This window comes from Eumetopias jubatus, unplaced genomic scaffold (assembly GCF_037043125.1).
Source record: "Eumetopias jubatus isolate StellerSeaLion01/CBP00866 unplaced genomic scaffold, mEumJub1_p1.0 scaffold_14, whole genome shotgun sequence".
Taxonomy (NCBI): domain Eukaryota; kingdom Metazoa; phylum Chordata; class Mammalia; order Carnivora; family Otariidae; genus Eumetopias; species Eumetopias jubatus.
This window is the reverse complement of record NW_028274820.1, coordinates 19914227-19934887: the sequence shown is the minus strand read 5'-3', so window position 1 is coordinate 19934887 and position 20661 is coordinate 19914227. Positions and strand designations below refer to the sequence as shown.

The window sequence follows — 20661 nt, the reverse complement described above, 5'->3', positions numbered from 1 at the left end:
AGGATTTCCTGAAGAAATGGCTTAAGTACAAGGTGACGTAGACTATCTTGTGCAGAAAATACAGAGGTGCTCAAATATGACATACAAGCCAATGGAGAGGAGATACCACTGGCAATATCTGGCCTATTTTAAACATCAAGAAGAATAAGGACTGTAATTCACTGAACACATTGAATCCATAAAAATCCACAAGTCCAAGCTTATATTAAACAAACAAACAAACAAACAAAAGATCCCAAAGCCCAAGTCCCAGCCAGTTCCTACTGCAGTTGCACAATGGCCCACCTCCTCTTTCCTTTCAACATGACAGATACTGCTGTGTCCTTCACCAAGGACTTCCTGGCGAGTGGAGTGGCTGTAGTCATCTCCAAGACCATGGTAGCGCCCACTGAGTGGGTGAGCTGCTGCTGCAGGTACAGCATGCCAGCAAGCAAATCACCGCAGATAAGCAATACAAGGGCATTATAGACTGCGTGGTTTGTATCCCCACGGAGCAGCAAGTCCTATCCTTCTGCCTGGTCACCTGGCCAATGTCAACAGATACTTCCCTGCTCAGGCTCTCAACTCTGCCTTCAAAGATAAATGCAAGCAGATCTTCCTGGGTGGTGTGGACAAGAGAACCAGTTTTGGCACGACTTTGCAGGGAATCTGGCATCTGGTGGTGTCACTGGGGCCACATCCTTGTGTTTTGGTGTCCTTTTGATTTTGCCATTACCAGGCTAGCAGTGGATGTGGATGAAGCTGGAGCTGAAAGGGAATTCAGAGGCCTCAGTGACTATAGATCTGCAAATCTGGTGCAGTTAAGGGCCTATACCAAGTTTAATGTGTCTGTGCAGGGTATTCTCAGCCACTGAGCTGCCTACTTCCATATGTATGACACTGCAAAGGGAAAGCTTCCAGATCCCAAGGACACTCCCATCTTCATCATCAGCAGGATGATCGCACAATCTGTCACAGTGGTTGCTGGGTTGACTTCCTCTCCATCTGACACTGTTTGTGGCCATATGAGAGTTCAGTCAGGGCACAGAGGAACTGACATCATGTATAAGGCATGCCTGACTGCTGGAGGAAGATTGCTCGTGGTAAAGGAGCCAAAGCTTTTTCAAGTGTTCATGGTCCAATGTTCTCAGGTGCTTTTGCGCTTGTCTTATATGATGAAATCAAGAAGTTCCCGTAAGTTATTTCCTAGTTTTTACCCCGTGTGAACAGGCATGTTGTATCATATAACATATCTTGAACCTTCTTGACAGACTGTTGGTTGTCTGTTTATCAATGGCAACTATTTACTGGCTGAAAATGGGAAGTGATAATATTCATCTGACCAGTTTTCTCTTAAAGCCATTTCCGTGATGATGGGATTCAATTATATTTTTTATTTCAGTCACTCCTGATAAATAAGTTTGAAGAAATAAAAAAATATCTGAAATTTAAAAATAAAAAATAAGTAAAAGTGGAAAAAAAAAGAAATTAACCTATTTGCCAGCATTAAAGGTGATATCATCTCCTTACTCAGGAAATCAGTAATTTAAGGGTAATTAGAATTTATCCTCCATCATTGGAAGAAAGTATAGTGCATCCTCAGTTCACAAAGGGAAGTTTTTTAAAATGTCTTAAAACAGAAAGAAAGGCATGTCCAATAACGAATGAAGGAGGAATGACAGAAGTAGAAAATTACCCATATGACAAACTTCAATGAGATGTATTCAGGCAAGAATTATCAATAAATACTAAATTCAGTAAGTAAAAGTTTGGAGGGGAATAGAACATCTGCACAGTGCCAGATGACCTGGCAATGACAAAGGGAACACTTATTTGTACAATGGAAAAAATCTGACTGCCACCACCCTAACCTAGTGATCAAATTAGCATCACTAATGATGAAGCTTGAGAGACCACATGCCTCTTGAAATGATGCAGTTTGAACTATGCAGATCATCTATGTCATGTCCTTACCAAAAATATTTACTCTGACTCTACTGGTCTAGCATCTTCACATTGTTAATGTCATGAATAAAAGAGTCTATATTAAAAGAAACATAACAACCAACACGTGATTTTATCGTAGTTGGATGAAACTGCTATAGAGGGTATTTTGGAGACAATGGAAATGTGTATTATAGATTAGTTAGCAAATGATATAAGAAAACTGTTCATCTTTTTGGGTGCAATATGGTATCATAATATAAGGAAATATTTTTTAGAAGATATTTGAATTGTTTGTAATGGAGCTGTCATAAGATTGCAAATTATTTTTTTTTAAGATTTTATTTATTTATTGACAGAGACACACCAAGAGAGGGAACACAAGCAGGGGGAGTGAGAGGGGGAGAAGCAGGCTTCCCGTGGAGCAGGGAGCCTGATGTGGGGCTCAATCCCAGGACCCTGGGATCATGACCTGAGCCAAAGGCAGACACTCAACCACTGAGCCACCCAGGTGCCCCAAGATTGCAAATTATTTTAAAATCGTTCAGCAAAAGTTTGCTGACAGCAAATAGAGTAAAATGGCAATGTTTTTTCTATGTTGAGTGATAGACATATGATTTACTATTCTTTCAACTCTTCTGTGCAACTGAAAATGTTTATAATAAAAATTTATAAGATTGTCATTTTATATCATCTACTTTTTAAAAACAATAAGGCATTGCCAAGCTTGTAGCTGGCCAATGGTCCTGCTGAGAAAAAACAAATGGGTAAACTTCAAAAATCCTCTAACGTGTAAAGGCATCAAAGAGTTGCTGATACAACCAAAATTAGAGGGCACAGGACTCTAGAGCAAGTGGAGACATGTGCTGACTTCAGCCTCTTTTGTTCTGGAGATATTTGCCAAATCTGGCTCAGGGCAAGAGGCTGTGCACCTGGACTTTGCCTAAGCACAAGGTCACTGCTGGAGGACAGAGACACCAGAGACCTTCAGTGGTCTCATGGAGAGACAAGACTGAAGACTTGAAGAGCTGATGGCCAGGTAGAAACAGAAGGGCAGAGAACTGAGCCTAATACAGGCTATTTTCTCCCCAAGACATTTATCAAATTCTGGAGCTGTTGAGGGCATTAAGCTAAAAGCCATGAAGAAACCTGCTGAAAAGCTGAGTGGGATTTTCTGCAGTGTCCCTGTGATGTGCATGAGGATTTCAAGTTCAAGACCACCAGGGGAAGGTACCCCAGCAAACATACGAGGCTCTCTGTTAAAAGATCATAAAAACTATCCTTTGGGTACAGAAGAAAATTAGAGGCGGACAGAACCTTTGATAAACTGCAACCAGTCTTAACTCCGCCTAATCCCTGACTGGATTAGAGGAATCAGCTATCACTCTTTCTGCTGATAGAGATAAAATGATAAAGCCTCTGAGAGAATTAATGTCATCTGGATCCTTTACAATGACTACCACAGCTCTCAGTGCCACATAAAGATGACAATATCCAGAAGCATAAAAGAAACATCCCTTTTTTGCCGCTTTAAGAGCAAGGGGAGGGTTGCCTGGGTGGTTCAGTTGGTTTAGCTGCAGACTCTTGGTTTTGGTCTCAGGGTCATGGGATCCAGTGCCATGTGGGGCTCCGGGCTCAGTGCGGAGTCTGCTTGAGATTCTCTCTCCCTCTCTTTCTGCCCCTCCCCCCACTCATGCTCTCTAAATAAATAAATAATCTTAAGAAAAAAAAAGAGCAAGAGGAAACTTCCCCAAACTTAATCCTTTGATTTCTCCTCACATCTCCTTGCCAGTGCCTACACCAATCATTTGGTAAGGATGATGAAATGCTCGTCATTGGCTTAAACTGACTAAGGCTCATCATTCCCCCCTATTCCCAGTGCCCTGGAGAGGGACTCAGCCTCTTTAGAAAGACATGGACTCTTAGAGGAGGATGAACCCAATCAGGCTCTGTTAGCAAGAAAAGAGAGAATGACAATTGAGAAGGCAATCAACAATGTTGCCACATCATTTATCAGCCATTAGTATGGGACCTCACGCAAGCTATTCAATCTCTTTGGGCTACAATTTTCTAATCTGTAAAATTTAGATAATACCTCAAAAAGGCTGCTGTACATATTCAATAAAATTATATATATTTTAAAGATTTTATTTATTTGACAGAGAGATAGCGAGAGCAGGAACACAAGCAGGGGGAGTGGGAGAGGGAGAAACAGGCTTCCTGCTGAGCAGGGAGCCCGACGTGGGGCTCGATCCCAGGACCCTGGGATCATGACCTGAGCCGAAGGCAGACGCTTAATGACTGAGCCACCCAGGTGCCCCTATATATTTTTTTAATTACCAAATGTCTAGCTTATTTTTAGTGCTTCCATAGTGTTGGCTAATATTGTTTGCCATGGTTTTGAGTGCCTTCTTTAGACATCATCCAGCTGTCAGTGGTCTTTTTAAGCATGACACCCTAATCCCAACCCATATGTCAGGTGTGTGCCCAATGGCCCAGATAGTAGGACTGGTATCTACCTTGCTCTTGCTTCTCAACATGCTATTCTGACAGCTGGAGAGGCATCTCCAGGAAAGTGGGCCATCAGAGTGTGAATTGAGGCCCACAGGGAAGACAGTTCTTTCCCCGCCATCACTCTCTCCCTCTCTGGTCCCCAATTCTGCCTTTCACAGAGTATTAATTTATTACTTTTCAATTAATAAAATACAGGAATCAGAGGTAAGCCAGTGGATATAAGAACCACAGGACAAATGGCTCGTGTTCTAAGAGCTCCATTTTTACTGAAAGATTTGGGATGGGTGGGATGTAGAGTTAAATAATTTAATAAGATTTATACTCTAGGGCGCCTGGGTGGCTCAGTTGATTAAGCGTCTGCCTTGGGCTCAGGCCATGATCCCAGGGTGATGGGATTGAGCCCCACATCGGGCTCCCTGCTCAGTGGAGAGCCTGCTTCTCCCTCTGCCTCTGCCCCTCCCCCTGCTTGTGCTCTCTGTCAAGTAAATAAATAAAATCTTTAAAAGACTTATAATCAAGTTTAATGAAAGTAACTTTAATACAAAAGAAAATGTGATATGGAGAACACAAAATTTTCATAGATTTTACAAACAATATACAAGATTTGAGGAAAATTTCTGTTTGGAGTGACTGACCACTTTCCTCTGCCTTTAGGGTCACTGTGTAGGAAAGGTTTTAGAGCATTGTGCTTCTAATTAAATGCATATTCTGGGCTTTTGCTTTTTAAGGCAAATACTAGGAATACTTACTGAGTTTAGTACATTTTTTTTTCTTTGAATAACAGGAGTGATGGGAAAGCCTGTTGGCAATGGATACCTCTGGGGGAGATGTCAATCCCTGAAGAGCTAGGACAAAGGTCTCAAATGAGGGAGAGAGGGAGGTAGACACTATTTTCTCTAGCGCCACTCTCAGAGGTTTAGTGAAATTTGACAAAGCAATAAAGGGTAGACGCTAAGCTGTTTTTATCACTTGGGGCAATGTGCTCTAAGCGTTGGTTCCTTCTATTGCCCAGTGGGCACAATGGCACCTCCTTTACTGTGCTCACAGTGAGAATCAAGTTAAGGAAGCTGATGTATGCAAAGTATTGAGGACAGTTCCCGGTGCAAAGTAAAGTGTTTAATAAATGTGACAACCTATAAGCATATTTTACCAAGCAAGGGTTCAAAAAGTTTCTTTTTGTAATTACTGAAACTCGTATCTATGAGCAAGGATTCTGTGATCACAAGGAATGTTATTTCTCCCTTACTGGGGGGGAGGGGCATGCCTGGTTGTGATAATTCTAACACCAGGGGCATGTTTTGTGCAAGGAATTATCCCAAGATAATTCAGTCTTATCCTTGATCCTGTAACTAATTACTCTTGGTAACCTGCTCCGAAACAGGAGATGATGATTCCTTTACTAGTTAGTACAACCAAGTGAGCTGGATATAAGCAGGCTGGAGGCAACAAAGATAAATCAGACATAGACCCACTTTTAAAACAACTCATCCTCAAAAAAAAAAAAAAGCTAAAAAACAAAACAAAACAAAAACCCCCAACTCATCTGCCAGGAGGGGAGATCAGACTGTCAGTATCCATCATAGCAGGATAGAAAGTTCTAAGTGTCTCAAGGTTACAAAGAAAATACCATGAGAGTTACAAAGAAACCACATATTATACCCACTTCAAAACCAGATTAGTTACAAATAAAGGGGAACAAGATTTTTTTTTTTTTAAGAATTTATTTATTTGTTTGTCAGGGCGGAGCAAGATGGCGGAGGAGTAGGAGACCTGGATTTCGTCTGGTCTCAGGAATTCAGCTGGATAGGGATCAAACCATTCTGAACACCTACGAACTCAACAGGAGATCGAAGAAGAGAGTAGCAACAACTCTCTGAACAGAGAAGCGACCACTTTCTGGAAGGGAGGACGTGCGGAGAAGTGAATCCGGTATCCGTTTTCACTCTCCTCCTCCAAAGCTATCCTCCCAATATTCGGGAGGATAGACGGTGGGGGAGGGGGCCTCTGTCCGCCACTTTTGGCAAGTGATAGAGACACGGAGCACAAAAGTGGAAATTTTAGAAGTCGGCTTCACTGAGGGACGTCGCTCCAGTGGCTAAGCGGGGGGTGGAACCCTCCCTGGGACAGTGTCGTCTCAGGACCCTCAGGGTCACAGAAAGACCAGGGGTGCCTGAGTGCGCCAGAGCTCCCAGGTATCGGAGCGGGGAAGCCGGCTGCAGAGACGGAGCCGAGGAGTGGGCTTTAAGCTCGGGGTGGCCATAAACTGTGATCCATGGCACAGTCGGGCCATGGCTCTTCCAGCAGGGACCGAACAAGTGGCAGATCCGGGGACACTCCCCTTCCTCCCCCAGGAGGAGCGGCATGGGAGCGCACCGCAGGGATCTGCTGGGTTTGGAGACTCAACACGGGGTCGTGTATCAGAGACAGAAATGCTTGGTCACAGGCCGGGTGAGCACGGAGTGCGGCCGGAGTCCAGGGAGATGGGAGTGACTGCTTTTCTCTGGGGGCGCACTGAGGAGTGGGGCCCCGAGTTCTTGGCTCCTCAGGGGCGGAGATTGGGAGGCCACTGTTTTCACTCTCCTCCTCCAAAGCTGTACAGAAAGCTTGCAGGGAACAAAAGCTCATGATCCTGGAGTCACGGGATTGAGTCCCACATCGGGCTCCCTGCTCGATGTGGAGTCTGCTTCTCCCTCTGACCCTCTTCCCTCTTGTGCTTTCTATCTCTCACTCTCTCTCTCTGAAATAAATAAATAAAATCTTTAAAAAAAAAAAAAAATCTCCCGAGAGCAAACCCGAGCAGACTACTTACCCCGGACTGGCAAGGGCGGGGCAATTCCACCTCCGGCAAAGACATTTGGGAACCACAACAACAGGCCCCTCCCCCAGAAGATCAGCACGAACAGCCAGCCAAGACCAAGTTTACCGATCAATGAGAATGGCAGAACTCCAGCGCTACAGGAATACTGCACATAAAAGTCATGGCTTTTTCCCATGATTCTTTAGTCTTTCAAAGTTAATTTTTCTTAACTGCTTTTTTTTTAAATTTTTCTTTTTCCCTTTTTCAACCAACATCTTCTCAATCCCTTTTTTAAAAAACATTTTTAGAGTCATATTCTATCCCTTCATAGTAGTTACCCTTATTTTTGGCATATATATATAAGTTGTTCTCTCTTTAAAATTTTGAGATATAGTCTAACAGATCAAAATATACCCTACATCTCTAGTGTATGGCTTTGTTCTAGTCTCCTGCCTGATCACATTCTCTCCCTTTTCTTTTTTTTTTTTTAAATCTTCTTTTCTTTTTTCAAACAACTTCTTACCTTATCAATTCCGTTTATAAAATCTTTTATAATTTTCATCTTTACAGTCATACTCCATCCCTTCATATTAACCCTTACTTTTGTACATATATAAGTTTTTCCTTCTTTAAAATTTTGGGACGCACTTTTTTTCTAACAGAAAAAATACACCATAAAATCTAGTGTGTGGCACTGATCTATGCACCAGCCTGATCATATTTGCTCATATTCTGTTTTTATTTGTTTTGTTCTGTTGTTTGTTTTTATCTTTTTCTTTTTCTTTACCTTTTTTTCCTTTTTTTTCTTTCTTTCCCTTTCTTTTCTCCTGGTTTCAGGTCTTTTCTGATTTGTTTAGTGTATATTTTCTGGGGACATTGTTACCCTGTTAGCATTTTGTTCTCTCATTCATCTATTCTCCTCTGGACAAAATGACAAGATGGAAAAAATCACCCCAACAAAAAGAACAAGAGGCAGTACTGACCGCCAGGGACCTACTCAATACGGACATTAGCACGATGGTGGACTAGAGTTCAGAATGATGATTTTAAAGATACTAGCTGGGCTTGAAAAAAGCATGGAAGGTATTAGAGAAACCCTTTCTGGAGAAATAAAAGAACTAAAATCTAACCAAGTCGAAATCAAAAAGGCTATTAATGAGGTGCAATAAAAAATGGGGGCTCGGATTGCTGGGATAAATGAGGCAGAAGAGAGAATTAGCAACATAGAAGACCAAATGATGGAAAATAAAGAAGCTGAGAAAAAGAGAGATAAACAACTACTGGATTACAAGGGCAGAATTCGAGAGATAAGCGATACCATAAGACAAAACAACATTAGAATAATTGGGATCCCAGAAGAAGAAGAAAGAGAGAGGAGAAGAAGGTATATTGGAGCAAATAATAACAGAGAACTTCCCTAATTTGGGGAAGGAAACAGGCCTTAAAATCCAGGAGGTACAGAGAACCCCTCTCAAAATCAATGAAAATAGGTCAACACCTCGACATCTAATAGTAAAACTTATGAGTCTCAGAGACAAAGAGAAAATCCTGAAAGCAGCTCAGGAGAAGAGATATGTAACCTACAATGGTAGAAATATTAGATTGGCAACAGACCTATCCACAGAGACCTGGCAGGCCAGAAAGGACTGGCATGATATCTTCAGAGCACTAAACGAGAAAAATATGCAGCCAAGAATACTATATCCAGCTAGGCTGTCATTGAAAATAGAAGGAGAGATAAAAAGCTTCCAGAACAAACAAAAACTAAAGGAATTTGCAAACACAAAACTAGCTCTTCAAGAAATATTGAAAGGGGTCCTCTAAGCAAAGAGAGAGCCTAAAAGCAACATAGACCAGAAAGGAACACAGACAATATACAGTAACAGTCACCTTACAGGCAATACAATGGCACTAAATTCATATCTTTCAATAGTTAGCCTGAATGTAAATGGGTTGAATGCCCCAATCAAAAGACACAGGCTATCAGATTGGATAAAAAAACAAGACCCATCAATATGCTGTCTGCAAGGGACTCATTTTAGACCCAAAGACACCCCCAGATTGAAAGTGAAGGGGTGGAAAACCACTTCCCATGCTAATGGACACCAAAAGAAAGCTGGGGTGGCAATCCTTATATCAGACAAATTAGATTTTAAACCAAAGACTGTAATAAGAGATGAGGAAGGACACTATATCCTACTTAAAGGGTCTATCCACCAAGAAGATCTAACAATTGTAAATATCTATGCCCCGAACATGGGAGCAGCCAATTATATAAGCCAATTAATAACAAAAGCAAAGAAACACATCGACAACAATACAATAATAGTGGGGGACTTTAACACCCCCTCACTGAAATGGACAGATCATCTAAGCAAAAGATCAACAAGGAAATAAAGACTTTAAATGACACACTGGACCAAATGGACTTCACAGACATATTCAGAACATTCCATCCCAAAGCAACAGTATACACATTCTTCTCTAGTGCCCATGGAACATAGATCACATCCTAGGTCACAAATCAGGTCTCAACCGGTACCAAAAGATTGGGATTATTCCCTGCATATGTTCAGACCACAATGCTTTGAAACTAGAACTCAATCACAAGAAGAAAGTCGGAAAGAACTGAAATACATGGAGGCTAAAGAGCATCCTACTAAAGAATGAATGGGTCAACCAGGAAATTAAAGAAGAACTTAAAAAATTCATGGAAACCAATGAAAATGAAAACACAACTGTTCAAAATCTTTGGGATGCAGCAAAGGCAGTCCTAAGAGGAAAGTATATAGCAATACAAGCCTTTCTCAGGAAACAAGAAAGGTCTCAAATACATAACCTAACCCTACACCTAAAGGAGCTGGAGAAAGAATAGCAAATAAAGCCTAAACCCAGTGGGAAAAGAGAAATAATAAACATGAGAGCAGAAATCAATGAAATAGAAACCAAAAGAACAGTAGAACAGATCAATGGAACTCGGAGCTGGTTCTTTGAAAGAATTAACAAGGTTGATAAACCCCTGGCCAGACTGATCAAAAAGAAAAGAGAAATGACCCAAATCAACAAAATCATGAATGAAAGAGGAGAGATGACAACCAACGCCAAAGAAATACAATTATAAGAACATATTATGAGCAACTATATGCCAGCAGATTAGACAATCTGGAAGAAATGGATGCATTCCTAGAGATGTATCAACTACTAAAACTGAACCAGGAAGAACTAGAAAACCTGAACAGACCTATAACCACCAAGGAAATTGAAGCAGTCATCAAAAATCTCCCAACAAACAAAAGCCCAGGGCAAGATGGCTTCCCAGGGGAATTCTACCAAACATTTAAAGAAGAATTAATACCTATTCTTCTGAAACTGTTCCAAAAAATAGAAATGGAAGGAAAACTTCCAAACTCATTTTATGAGGCCACCATTACCTTGCCCCCCAAACCAGACAAAGACCCCATCAAAAAGGAGAATTTTACAGACCAATATCCTTGATGAACATAGATGCAAAAATTCTCACCGAAATACTAGCCAGTAGGATCCAACAGTACATTAAAAGGATTATTCACCACGACCAAGTGGGATTTATGCCTGGGCTGCAAGGTTGGTTCAACTTCCTCAAATCAGTCAATGTGATACAATACATTAATAAAAGAAAGAACAAGAACCATATGATCCTCTCAATAGATGCAGAAAAAGCATTTCACAAAGTACAGCATCCTTTCTTGATCAAAACTCTTCAGAGTATAGGGACAGAGGGCACATACCTCAATATCATAAAAGCCATCTATGAAAAACCCACAGCGAATATCATTCTCAATGGGAAAAAACTGAGAGCTTTCCCCCTAAGGTCAGGAACATGGCAGGAATGTCCACTATCATCACTGGTATTTAACATAGTATTAGAAGTCCTAGCCACAGCAATCAGACAACAAAAAGAAATCAAAGGCATCCAAATTGGCAAAGAAGTCAAACTCTTCATTGTTTGCAGATGATATGATACTTTATGTGGAAAACCCAAAAGACTCCACCCCAAAACTGCTAGAACTCATACAGGAACTCAGTAAAGTGACAGGATATAAAATCAGTGCACAGAAATCAGTGGCATTCCTATACACCAACAAGACAGAAGAAAGAGAAATTAAGGAGTCGATCCCATTTACAATTGCACCCCAAACCATAAGATACCTAGGAATAAATCTCACCAAAGAGGCAAAGGATATGTACTGAGAAAACCATAAAATACTCATGAAAGAAACTGAGGAAGACACAAAGAAATGGAAAAACGTTCCATGCTCATGGATTGGAAGAACAAACATTGTGAAGATGTCAATGCTACCTAGAGCAATCTACACATTCAATGCAATCCCTATCAAAATACCATCCACTTTTTTCAAAGAAATGGAACACATAATCCTAAAATTTGTATGGAACCAGAAAAGACCTCGAATAGCCAGAGGAATGTTGAAAAAGAAAAGCAAAGCTGGTGGCATCACAATTCCGGACTTCCAGCTCTATGACAAAGCTGTCATCATCAAGACAGTATGTTACTGGCACAAAAACAGACACATAGATCAATGGAACAGAACAGAGAGCCCAGAAATGGACCCTCAACTCTATGGTCAACTCATCTTTGACAAAGCAGGAAAGAATGTCCAATGGAAAAAAGACAGTCTCTTCAACAAATGGTGTTGGGAAAATTGGGCAGCCACATGCAGAAGAATGGAACTGGACCATTTCCTTACACCACACACAAAAATAGACTCCAAATGGTTGAAAGACCTAAATGTGAAACAGGAGTCCATCAACATCCTAAAGGAGAACACAGGCAGCAACCTCTTCGACCTTAGCCGCAGCAACTTCTTCCTAGAAACATCGCCAAAGATGAGGGAAGCAAGGGCAAAAATGAACTCTTGGGATTTCATCAAGATAAAAAGCTTTTGCACAGCGGGCGCCTGGGTGGCTCAGTTGGTTAAGCAACTGCCTTCGGCTCAGGTCATGATCCTGGAGTCCCAGGATCGAGTCCCACATCAGGCTCCCTGCTCAGCAGGAAGTCTGCTTCTCCCTCTGACCCTCTTCCTTCTCGTGCTCTCTATCTCTCATTCTCTCTCTCTCAAATAAATAAATAAAATCTTTAAAAAAAAAAAAAGCTTTTGCACAGCAAAAGAAACAGTCCACAAAACCAAAAGACAACCGACAGAATGGGAGAAGATATTTGCAAATGACATATCAGATAAAGGGCTAGTATCTAAAATCTATAAAGAACTTCTTAAACTCAACACCCAAAGAACAAATGATCCAATCAAGAAATGGGCAGAAGACATGAACAGACATTTTTCCAAAGAAGACATCCAAGTGGCCAACAGACACATGAAAAAATGCTCAACATCGCTCGGCATCAGGGAAATCCAAATCAAAACGTCAATGAGATACCACCTCACACCAGTCAGAATGGCTAAAATTAACAAGTCAGGAAATGAGAGATGTTGGCAGGTATGCAGAGAAAGGGGAACCCTCCTACACTGTTTGGTGGGACTGCAAGCTGGAGCAGCCACTCTGGAAAACAGTATGGAGGTTCTTCAAAAAGTTGAAAATAGAGCTGCTGTACAACCCAGCAATCGCACTACTGGGTATTTACCCCAACGATACAAATGTAGGGATCCGAAAGGGTACGTGCACCCCGATGTTTGTAGCAGCAATGTCCACAATAGCCAAACTGTGGAAAGAGCCATGAATTCCATCAACAGATGAATGGATAAAGAAGAGGTGGTATATATATACAATGGAATATTATGCAGCCATCAAAAAGAATGATATCTTGCCATTTGCAACGACGTGGTTGGAACTGGAGGGTATTATGCTGAGCGAAATAAGTCAATCAGAGAAAGACATGTATCATATGACCTCACTGATGTGAGGAATTCTTAATCTAAGGAAAGAAACTGAGGGCTGCTGGAGTGGTGGGGGTGGGAGGGATGGGGTGGCTGGGTGATAGACATTGGGGAGGGTATGTGCTATGGTGAACGCTGTGAAGTGTGCAAGACTGTTGAATCACAGGTCTGTACCTCTGAAACAAATAATACATTATGTGTTAAAAAAAAGAAGATAGCAGGAGGGGAAGAATGAAGGGAGGGAAATTGGAGTGGGAGACGAACCATGAGAGACGATGGACTCTGAAAAACAAACTGAGGGTTCTAGAGGGGAGGGGGGTGGGGGGATGGGTTAGCCTGGTGATGGGTATTAAAGAGGGCACGTCCTGCATGGAGCACTGGGTGTTATGCACAAACAATGAATCATGGAACACTACATCAAAAACTAATGATGTAATGTATGGTTTAACATAATAAAAAAAATCTTTAAAAAAATTTACTTGTCAGAGAGAGAGAGAGAGTGCATAAGGAAGGGGAGTGGCAGACAGAGAGCCCGACGCTGGGCTCCATCCCAGGACTCTGGGACCATGACCTGAGCCAAAGGCAGACGCCTAATCCACTGAGCTACACAGGCATCCTGGGGAACAAGATTTAAAGGAGGAATATTTTCGCCAAACTATTATATTTGCAAGAAATAGACACTCATTTGGTTTAATACACTAAGGCTGCTGTCTTGAAATTCTTAATAATTATTGAACAAGGAATCTCACATTTTCACTTTTCACTGGGCCCTGCAAATTATGTATTTCCTTGATGGGGCCAGGAAAGTAGGCTGGGGATAGGATAGGATTCAGTATCTATCAGAGTAGAGGGGCAAAGCAGTTGCTCTCAGGGCCTTGGGCTCCTCCATGTCTGCCTACTATTCCTGCTACCAACAGGGAATTACCTCACAATTTACTGCATTTATCTTCTGGATTTTGCTTAATTATGGCTTTTGCTTGCTGGTGACTTCTCAAGGACCAATTGCCTCATGGCCCCTTTGCCTGCCTTCTACGAACTGTGCAGCTATTTCTTTAGCTTACACAAACCTGCCTAACAGAGAATGTGATCTATCACTCACTTAGTCCTTCCAACAGCCCTCTAAGGAAGATATTGCCATTACCTCCAGTTTACACGAGGACCCCTGAATTATTATACAATAACGGTAAAAGCCACACCATACCTAGGAACAGAGAGTGCTCTCAGAGCACATATAAATACTTGAACAACTAGAAATTTGGTGGCTATATTTATGATTTCCAGGAGGAAGTAACTGAGTTGAGGCTTTGAAGATCAGAAGGGGTTTTTTTTTTTTTTAGGCTAAGAAAGGCAGGAAAAGGGAACAGCATTAGCAAAGGTATAGAGAAACAGAATGTGTTTCTTCTGGACCAGACACATCTATTGGGGCTGAACCTAGAGTTCCCAGGAGGTAGTCTCTGAGGAAGGGGTGGTGTGGGTAAAGAAACTGGGGATATAACTTGAGGTCATGCATACGCATTTGGATTATACCACAGAGTACCATAAGGTATTAGATAGTGGGGGGGAAGAGTGACATGAGCAATTGTTTTTAAAAGAAAACTTTGGCATAAGAATGGAGGATCTGGGGGTGGGGGGAAGCAGGGTTGAGGCCAGGAAGCAAAGGATAAAGGGAGAGGCAGTAATGGTTTCAATGGTTTGAACTGGTGCAGTGAGGAAATTGATGCAACATGCACTCCAAGGGGAACACGGACCGAAGTTACTGAGCCCTTGCGAAGGTGTGAAGGCAGAATTCAAAGTGTTCAGAATGGAGGGGAGGCTCCATGGGCAAGGGTCAATGGTGACCTGGAAAAGAGAGTAATTAAAAATCAGTGTTTTTTCATGTTAATGACCCTCAAAGAATCCTAATCAAAATGCTCTGCTTCGGCTGATGGGACAAGCACCAAGGAGTAGTGAGGCCTGGGAGAAGTTGAAAAGGAGTTTAATTCCTCCAGGCTGTCAGAGCTAGGGAAGAGGTTGAGTAGGCAAGGGACCAGTATGGTTGTCAACAACTTCTCGGCATTTTCTCTGCCTTCCCTGCTGTCTAGAGACTAGAATCTCTCACAACACCCGTCTTCCAGGTACACTGCACTTCACCATCATGATAAATTAAATACCTTTCCAGTTTTGATTATCTTCATGCTCACAGCAGACTACAGTGTGCAAAGTACAAAGTTAGCCAGTTTGACTTACGAGAGGCTGGGACATCCTGTTCCATAAACATCTGTCATGAGACCAAAATAACCCGTGTCTTTAGTGGCCAAATTTTAACAGCTATAAACTGCTTCCTGCTTTTAGTACAGAATCACTGACAAAATTCTTATTTTTGGGGGGCCCCACTTTTTAAAATAAAGGTGCACCTGGGTGGCTCAGTTGGTTAAGGATTTAACTCTTGATTTCAGCTCAGGTCAGGATTTCAGCGTTGTGAGATCGAGCCCCACACTGGGCTCCGTGCTCAGTGGGGAGTCTGCTTCTCTCTGTCTAAAATAAAGCTTTTAAAAAATAAAAACATTTTTAAAAATACAAATAAGTGTTTTATAGAAAATACAAATATGTGTGAAGAAGAAATTAAGTCATCTACAATATCATCACCTAGTGTAAACCACCACTACCATGTTACAACCAGCCTTCTCCATACACACATTTTTCTTATATCTTGCAGTCATATACTCTATACTATTTCACAACTTTTTTCTTACCAATATTTTATGTCTCCATTAACAAGACAATGAATATGATTTTACATTATTCTTAATTGTAGAACATCCTCAAATGTAAATGTTAAAAGGGATTTTTTAAAAGTAATCTCTATCCCCAATGTGGGACTCAAATTCACGACCCCAAGATCAAGAGTGGCACACCCTAAAAGGAATTGTTTTTTTAAAGATTTTATTTATTTATTTGACAGAGAGAGACACAGTGGGAGAGGGAACACAAGCAGGGGGAGAGGGAGAAGCAGGCTTCCTGCGGAGCAGGGAGCCCCATGCGGGGCTCAATCCCAGGACCCTGGGATCATGACCTGAGCCGAAGGCAGATGCTTAACGACTGAGCCACCCAGGTGCCTTAAAAGTAATTGTTTTAATCTGGTTGTATTTATACTTCTTCTACCTTATATTTGATTTTCTATATTCTCACCCTCTTAAGTCCTCCATGTCAGTCAATCTTGTGCTTCTATTTGCCCAGGTCAACAGGATCTGTATGTTTCATACATGGGCCAGTGCTTACTGCTCATTAAGAAAGTCCAGTCTCACATCAGCCTATACTCTGATGCTCCCCTCCTCAGACTTGCTGCCACCTGGCTCACTTCCCAAGACTCTCCTAGCTCTGCCTGCAGAACATGTTCAGTTACCTCGCATTTTTAAGAAAGGTAGCTTGCTATGGAGATCATGGCGTTCTACTCACATAAGGCCCAACACAGAGGAAAACCTTCCTTTCCCAGGCCATACCTTTAAGTGTAATCTTTCCCAACCATCTTGCAAATACCTTCTTCTGGAGAAGGAGAGGAGAGAAAAGGAGAGGGGTGGGGGGAAGGAGGAAGACAGAGGAATGATGGCTGGCTAGTTCATTGCAAATTCATTGAAACAGAACATAAACACCAAGGCCTACTGGTGCTCAATCTATAATATCAGCCTTATTTTATACCAAACCCAGCTCTATTTGTCTTTAGTTTCAAGTCTTTAATCTTGGGGAAATGAGAGCATAAAAGCCCTGTGATGTTAAGTGTTAGATAACTTTTTATCTAACAGTGTTAGACACTTTTTTATCAGCAATTCACTGATATCTTAGGATTGATGCCAGTAGGTTAGGAGAGGCACTAAAGAGAGAAAGGCTATCTGACATCACCAAGTTGTGGAAGGAACAGGTAAGGAAAGTTGTATAATCTTGGGTGACTTACATAATTCCTCTATACATAAATTGCTGGATCTGTAAAATTGAGTGGTATACAATAATTGGTAGTTTTTTTTAGTACCTCATACAGTGTTGGGCTTATGACATTTACTTGATAGTTTTCATAGAATGGATGTTAATTGAATGTAATCATTGCTGCTATGGTAGAGGTATGTATTTCAGACTATTCCATAGTCTGATAAAACAAACAAAAGTGATGATAATCATTGTTCTGATTCCTCATTGTCCAAGCAATCTTCTGACAAATTTGGGTTGTCTCAGGACAGGCATGCCCAAACATTCTGATGATTAGAAACGACTATTCCTCTTTTAAAATGAATGAGCATTATCTTGCTTGATTGTGTCAGTCAGTCCTTTAGAACCTGGTCAATTCTTGGTGGATCATAATGTGTGCTCCACAAATATTTGTTGAATAGATGGATAGATGAATGAATGAATAAATAAATTTGAGTTCTGATATCTTGGAAGATGAACCATTATGTACTGCTGATTCCGTGTTATTGTGGTTTTCTCTATTTAAACCAGGGATAAAGAGTGCTTGGCTCCACTAACCAACTCTTTTGGATGCAAGAAGAAGCATAAAGGAATTAATCATCAACATCATCCAGTTATAGAGTTGAAAGGAAAAGTGGAGCAATTCTGCACAATAAAGTATCCCTAACCTCATGAAATTTAAAATCTGAAGTCACTTTCCAGGTGTTTTTCAGCATCATTCCCCTCCCCACACATATACACATCTTCCATCTCTACTTCTAAGCTCTAAACCAGTTTCTTCCATAACCTTAGCAAAGAGCTCCCATAACAGAGCCTACATTATATATTTTGGAATAACTTTGGGCACAGTTACAACGTTAATGAGATTCAGAATCTATAGGAATAGTGAGTCACCTAAATTTTAGGACAATTGATACTAGAAAAATGTTGCTGCTTTTAATCCACCTTACCTGGAAATTTTTTATAATATAGAACTCCACACCCATGAATCAACACTCTTACTGTTATTTCCTGTAGATTAATAACCGGGCTGACATTTCTGAATGTAGACAGTTGTTGATGGAACTGGCAGAGATACAATTACTGGCCACTCAGAAAAGGTAAAAAATTTGCATGTGGGATAAATCATGCTGCTGTGCTGGGATGATGCTGGTTGTTTGGAGTAGAACTTAAAATCATAAATCCTCATCCACACATCTCAACTCACATCCTCCCCCAACAATGATTGGATAACATGATTTTTAAGGAAACTGTACACTCTGAAATTTGATGATCATATACTTACATTTCTACCTAAGGTGGCTTTGGGTAATACAATATAATTGTGATTTATACTTAGGGAATGTGGGGGAAGGGACACTGAGGAGATAGTAACTAAGAGGAGCTATTTTCAGGTATGGGTAGAGAATAAGAGAAATAAAGTGAGTGTAAGAAGTCTGGAAACTACATATACCCTTAATGATGCTCAAAAACTAAAGAACAAAAAGATACAACTAAAATTTGTTTAATTACTTTTATTGGAGAGGCTATATTTTTACTCTAATGCAACTCCAATGCTGAAAAATATGGTTCAAGGTTTCATAAACATTGTATTTGTAGAGGTGTTTGGACAATATTGGACAATAAGATAAACAGGTTAGTGGAAATCTCTCGATAGAATCCAGAAGATTGAGATATAAAAATAATAAAATGATGAGGGGCACCTGGGTGGCTTAGTCTGTTAAACATCTCACTCTTATTTTCGGGGCAGGTCATGATCTCAGGGTCATGGGATGGAGCCCAGCATCAGGCTCAGTGCTCAGCATGGAATCTGCTTGGGATTCTCTCTCTCCCTCTGCCCCTCCCCCTGCTTGCACTCTCTCTCACTCTCTCTAAAAATAAAGAAATAAAATCTTTTTAAAAACAATAAAATGATAATAAAAATGATAGCTACTGTTAACTGAGCCTTTCCTAAGTGCCAGGCACTATGCTAAGACATATAATTTCATTTAACCTTTAAAACCATCCTGTATCACCCTCTTTTACAGACGAGGGAACTGAGGCTTGAGAGATGTAGGAAACCACCCAACATCTCAAAGCTGCTAAGTACTGATGCAAGAATTGCAATATAAATTTATCTTCCTCAAAAACCCCATGACTTTCTCCACCGTAGATGCCCATGTTGAGTCTTTGCTTGGCTACTTCCTGGCTTTTACCAGAAGTAACACAAACACTTGTTATCTGCAAAATAATCAAGATACTAGTATCTACTTCATAAGATCGTTGGGAGGATTAAATTACCTAACGTTTTTTAAAGAACTTAAAATACGATCATGTTGCAACAAGTGTTAGCTGTTTACCCATGGTAATGCCACTAGCTTCCTGTGTGGGCAGGGATAACCACCGAACTTTTAGAAGCATCATTTTTTTTTCTTGTGGATAAAATGAAGAAGTCAGGCTATGTGATCTTACAAGTTTTTCCAGTTCTAAGCTTTTTACCTTATTTTTCCTTTCTGAAAAAGCAAATGTAGGTAGCCAGGAATAACCCTAGCAACAGGTGGAAGGAGACATGAAGAAGTAGGAAAGCACTCTTTCCAGAAAACTCCTGCTTCTGGAGAGTGGGTCAGAATAGAACAGTAAGACAGACTCAAATTTGTAAAGGTTACCTTAGGTCCCAGGGCAAATTCTACAAACAGCAAAGGAGATCTTTATCATAATTTCTACTTAATTTCATTTTCTCACTGGTTTGAGAGCTGTTCTTATTTCCTTTTCAGAATTATAAACCACAATGTGTTTCTTTGTTTAATTCTTTATCTTCTTGCTCTTGATCTTGAAGAAAAAAGAAAGAGAGAGACACATTTATTGTAGCCAACTCCACAAGGGTATATAGCCTGCAAGTAGACCGACTTGTCCTATCTGAATGTCAGTTCTGGATATGTGCAGTTGAACAGTTTCTATGGTTTGCTTTACAGCATGTGGCTTATATTTTTTTCCTGCCATGAAAACTACATTTGGCAATGCTGCTATTCTGTTACCATGACAATTTGACATCAAAGAAAATCCATGGGAAGAAAAAGGAACCCATTTAATGCATTGAGAGTTGACCCACCAGTTCAAAACGTATTATTATAGCAAGTTGTGCTGACATATTTTGACAATTCAGGACAACTGTTTACTCAATAGCCACCACACTTTTATCAACAAGGTTTTTGTAAAACTACTTTTAATCAGCAACACCAGAATTTATAAATTCCTGTAGAGCCCTAGAATAATTTAGAACAGAAGGGAGCTACAGAGCAAAGCTGAAAGACATTTAGCTGAGAGTCATGGGTGGAATAGCTGATGTCAACTATGTATTTTGAATCTTGTTTCTTCATGAAAAAATTTAGAAAAATCATTTCAAGGTGATTATCAGGGTTAATAACTTTAGTTTTAATATGACTGTTCATTTGTCTGCCAGAATGTACATTTTCTTGTCCCTGGTGGCTGTTTGCCTGAGCTTCCCTGTCACCTGTCCTTCAGTGGTGATATTCCTTGGAGATGAGGATGTATTTTCCTGATATTTTTATGGTAATTAGGCATCAAGAGCTTGGAGTGATTCAAGATAAAACAGAAGCTGAC

General features: G+C 40.7%; 1 long non-coding RNA gene and 1 pseudogene across 1 annotated transcript in view; one reads left to right on the top strand and one right to left on the bottom strand.

Moving 5' to 3' along the window:
- Positions 1-303: 303 nt before the first annotated feature.
- Positions 304-1177, top strand: LOC114220492 (ADP/ATP translocase 2 pseudogene; annotated as a pseudogene).
- Positions 1178-6206: 5029 nt separating this feature from the next.
- LOC114221702 (uncharacterized) overlaps positions 6207-20661 on the bottom strand; it is a 102735-nt gene continuing 88280 nt past the window's right edge. The window contains exons 4-7 of the long non-coding RNA XR_003611796.2: positions 19707-19869; positions 15519-15650; positions 14874-14964; positions 6207-7174 (exon numbers count right to left, since the gene is read on the bottom strand). This is a non-coding gene — a long non-coding RNA (uncharacterized LOC114221702). The remainder of the gene's footprint in view (positions 7175-14873; positions 14965-15518; positions 15651-19706; positions 19870-20661) is intronic.